Here is a 5,491-nt window from a genome sequence, read left to right on the forward strand (position 1 = left end):
AATATGTGTTTAAAAAAAAAATTTAAGTATAAAATAATATATATAAAGTAGTAAATCAACGTAAATATATAAACATGTCATTTTTAGTCATTTTACATGTAAAAGTTAAACCAAACACTTTAACTTTTGATTTTTTTCCTTCAAAAGCTAATACAAACACATTTTAAAAAACAACTTTTGTAAAAAGTCAAAGACTTTTGCCCCACAAAAGCTAAGCCGAACACCCTCCGAGTCTTTGGGAGACATACAGATTTCCAAAAGACTTTGTTTTGCCTTTTTTCAAACTCACCATGACACCAACGGAAGCTTATGTTCAATTTTTAATTTTTTTATATGATTTGATTCGTTTATAAATAGCAATAGGTTTGGTGTAGTTTTTACATTTTGACGGTTTTGAAACCACAAAATTAATGGACTATAGTCATATTCCTTTGGGCTTATAATATGTCGAATAGAAATGCAAACCAACTTTGTGGCAAATTAGTGGCTAAAATGTTAAGAGAATGTCGAAATGGCAGAAACCATAAAACCGATGGACCATAGTAATATTTGAGACACCTTAAATAATACATTTTGTATGTATTCAAACTAACGATTGAATAAACTAAATATCTCAAACACAAAAAGAGTAGTCCGTTTATAAATATTAAATTGGTAATATATATTATTATTTAAAAATATTTAGAAGATCATACGGTTCAATTTTTGGTATGCGGCTTTTATGAATGGTGGATGCGGTATATAATGCAAAAATCGAATCACACCGTAAATACCTAGATCTTTACAAAATAAACCATTCTATCGATTGTTTCTTCAGTTGCGGTTTTACTGATGTTTACGATTTACTGTCGAATTTTGCCCCCCCCTGAAATCGCCCATTTGATTGAACAACAAAACTCCTGACGAGATTATGGAATCTGGAGTAACCGACTTTACCACTCAATTGCTTTTGTTCATTACTTGGGCCAGCCAAAAATTAAGGGTTTACAAAGTTGCAATCTGGGTCCGTCACAATATTAAGTAATCGGTCCACATCTGATTTGGGTTTAGTTTTTTAATCCCCTTTTATTAATAAGAAAAGAATCGATAACAGATTTATACTACTCATCTCGATCATCTGTTAAACATTTTGTTGCAAATGTTTTATAAAAACTAAAACCCCATAAAAAGATTTGATGAACTTTTAAACCAAAATTTGAGTTTCAGTTAGACACTATTATGCTCTATTGCGGTCATTAAATAAGATTGTTAAACTCGTGATCTTAATCATACGATTCTATAAGATCACACGATTCTATAATCCTACGTATATCAAACCTAATAATATATGATTTTTTTTTGGTAGGATCAAATTGTAAGATCATAAGATACTATTTGCTTTTTTTTTTTTTTTTTTTTTTTTTTCTAATTCTAATATGTTGTCTTGAAATAACCAAGTGAATCATATATAAAAACTACAAAACCCTTTTAAATTGTCTATTCTTAAAGATCTATCGAAGGTGGATTTTTCATGTTTGTGGATATTTATTGTTAATTGAATGATTAACTGATGGATATGATTTCTTTTATTTATGTTGTAAGCTGATTTTGGCAGAATCTTACGATCCCGATTCAATCTAACGACCCGAAAATTGCAAAGTAAACGATCATATAAGATCATGACCGGATACATTGGGGGCAATATTAGAGACATAAGGTTACATAGGGTGCATAATGTTGCATTCATTTGCATTGTTGGGCGACTTAATTATTACGTTTACGCTAATGTTGTTAAAATCGTGATACTGTTAGGTGTGTCAGACCCAACAAATAATAGGGGTACAATAAATTTCTAAACAAGACAAGTAGGGTCGAACCACGGAGACACTGGACAATCAGTCTATACCTCTTTATTTAATGTACTTTGATCACAAAAAAAAGGGTTTTGTTTGCAAAAGTCTAATAATGAAAATAACAATCTACTTTGAAAACATGCAGATAAGGAAATAAAATTTCTAAACAATTTGTTGGAACGGTTCTAGTTCTAGTTCTCAATATTATCATTTAACTTGATTATGACTTGATGTAATTCATGATTGCTATTCTAAGTTGGTATCGAAAGATATTAACACGCTCTAATACCTCTCGCTTGCCAAATTATCAAACAAAAACACGTTCTTTGACTAGACCCAACTTTACTAATTCAATTTAAACACGCTCTTAGATATTATTGAAAAACTAAATTAAGTTTTGTACAAGCTTCCCAACAATGTTCATTTCTTCTCATACGTCCGGAAGTGTGAAAACACGTGATATATGTTCTACAATAAGAAAACCTATTGTTTGTTACTAACCATTAAATTTATAGAACGATTAGGTGCCCTAAAAGTTAATTAACTATACAAGAATTCAATTCATATAAGTGGCCAATCAAATATAAATCAAAGTCAAGAATTATAGTTTAAACAAGAACATAATCACTACAATAGAATCATAAATCAAGTATCAAGTCATATGCTTCAAGTCAAACAATCAACATGTTTTGAACAAGAACTAGAAAATAGGGTTTCTTAGCCACACATGGATAAGAACAAATTGTTGGAATAATGTCTAAGGCTGCAACTATATTAGGCAAGTATTTGACCCGGTTGTGCATGGTCATTTTGGGTTGCCTTCACCATAGCAACTTGATAGGATGGTTTATTAAGAGAGAGTAAATATTATTAATATATTATGAGAATAATATAAAGAATAATAATATTGTTATTTGATTAATATAAGTCATAGAATTAATTTGGTGACTTAAAGAGATTAATTAAATAAGAGGGTATAAACTGTCAATTGTTTGATAGTTAAACTTTAGACTGTAAATCCATATAGATATGCATTGGACGGATTCTAGAAGCTAGGGATAGCTTCAAATCGTCCAAGGAGTTATCTAAGGAAAGGATTTGGATAGCCTTAAGAGAAGATTATCCAATTAGGGTGTAACACCGTAAATTTCAAGACAAAATTTACGTTTAAAATAATCATTTTATTCTTAGAACACTTGTTTAAAATCTCATTCATAATTGAATTACAAAACATAGCTTCATTTTCACTTGCATAGAAAACCAGGATCCTCCAAAATATGACTTTTTCTCTGGTGTGTACAATCCAGCCGGTGCCGTCCCGTGATACTGAAAGAAACCTGAAAACAACATAACACAAAACACTGTAAGCACGAAGCTTAGTGAGTTCCCCAAAATACCACACACATAACACATATAAGCCACTCGAGGCCATAACTCTATGGGTCGGTGCACCCAAACTCTGTGAACCCTCAGGTTCTAACTCTGTGAACCTTCCGGTTCCAACTCTAGGAACCCTTCGGTTCCAACTCTGCAAACATGCACAGCATAAATCACATAGAAATAATGCAGTACAACACATAGCATACACATAATATACACACACTAACACATAGCTCTGATTACCTACTCAAGGTAAAGTATAGTGAGAAGACTCACCTGGCAAGCAGAAAGCAGATATCTCCATACTTGAATCTCGAACTCGCCACCGCCTAACACGTAAGGCAAAACTCTCATGACTACAACTCTCAAGACTAGAATCAATCCTCTCAATGCACCCTCTTAAGGGTAAAAGAATATTTTACCCCTCTCTTGGCCCAAAGTCCACATCGCTGACCAAACCCTAAAAGTCAACGGTCAACCCTTGGCTGACCCTACTCGCCGAGTCAACCCTATGACTCGCCGAGTTCCTATAATCAGAACATCACTCAATCCGCGACCTAACTCGCCGAGTCACTCCGAGACTCGCCGAGTCCAACAACTCTGAGTCCACTCGCACACAACTCACCGAGTCATCCCTTGACTCACCGATTCTCGACTCAACCAGGGAATATTGGGACTCTTCGACAAGACTCGCCGAGTCCAAGAACAGACTCGCCGAGTCTAAGACTATCATCAACCTACTCGCCGAGTTATTCATACAACTTGCCGAGTTCCAGGCCATCTTCATCCAACTCGCCGAGTTGTTCTTCCAACTCGCCGAGTCCCAGCTCATCTTCAAGCAACTCGTCGAGTCCACTCATGTGACTCGCCGAGTACCACCAGTCTGAATCCAATCAGAAGCATTCCAGGCCATGCAAATGATCCAAAACATAGGTCTAGTCTCATACAACTCATCCATCACGTAAAGTGGCAAACTTTACGTGAATCCAAAGAGATCTAGGCCTTATTCACTTATAACTAAGGTTTGGGACATGCAAGCTTCACTAAACAGTCCAACACAGGGACTTTCATGCTCTCTGATTCTTCTCCATTTCAGATCTGAGGTAGCAACCTCAGATCTAACCTCTAGACTTCCAATTTCATCCATAGACAAGATCCCACAAACCCCAAAATGAAGAAACAACATACAATCAGTCCAAGAACGAGATATTACCTCCAATGGACGCCCCAACTGCAATGAAATTCGAATCCAAGCAAAGCCCCTTGCCCCAAGCCTTCAATCTCACAAGATTCCTTCAACAAACTCCTCCAATGCTCCAAATACGCTCCAATCTTCTTCAATCACACTTTCTAGGGTTTCTGGACTTCAAGAGGGAATAAAGAGGCTGGGGGAAGGATATAATGTTCTTTAAATAGGGCTCAACCCCGAGAATTAGGGCTTTCTCCACTCAGTGCCTACTCGCCGAGTCCATCTCATCGACTCGCCGAGTCGGCTGCTTAACACGCGACCAAGCCGCGACTCTACTCGCCGAGTCCATCCATGGACTCGCCGAGTCGCTCTTTCCCAAATAACACTTTTAGCCCTTCAACTCTACTCTTGCTATTCCGGGATGTTACAATTCTCCCCCACTTATATTAGGCTTCGCCCTCGAAGCCTACAGCAACTCAACTCCAAGGATATTCCCACAACGCTCCACCGGGCCTTAACCGGCCCAGGTCTCTCAAGGCATAAATATCGAAACTCGAACATACTTTCCCCTCCTTCATGGTGTCCTGATCACCATCTCGAACCGGACATCGACTGTACCCCTGATCATCATTCTCAATAACCGAGAATTACCCAAGATGCAACTCTGTTCTAAATCTCAACGATCACTCGACCCATAAGGGTTAGGAGACCATGAACCACCGGATCCCCGATCCAAAGCCCACTTTATCCATTCCGGAACGACTGAGAGACCCATTCTCACTCTCAGAGCAACTCTCACGAGTTCTCCTCTTGCAATCACATACACATGCTGAACTAGCCCCAACACCCACAGGTTGGAAGTCCCGATACACTGATGATATCCTCAAACATTCCCCCCAGGATGAACCACTGATACATACCCAATACCCTGATCAGAATCACACTGAGAGTCCATGATTCTCTCCCTGGATCCCTTCCGAGACTCCTGGCTCTACACCCGCGGAATCCCTTCCGCGTCCTCAGCAGACATCTCATCATGATGTCATTCCATACCACTGTAACAGACACAGCGTTCAACCCTCATACACTA

This window comes from Lactuca sativa, chromosome 5 (genome assembly GCF_002870075.4).
Source record: "Lactuca sativa cultivar Salinas chromosome 5, Lsat_Salinas_v11, whole genome shotgun sequence".
NCBI lineage: Eukaryota > Viridiplantae > Streptophyta > Magnoliopsida > Asterales > Asteraceae > Lactuca > Lactuca sativa.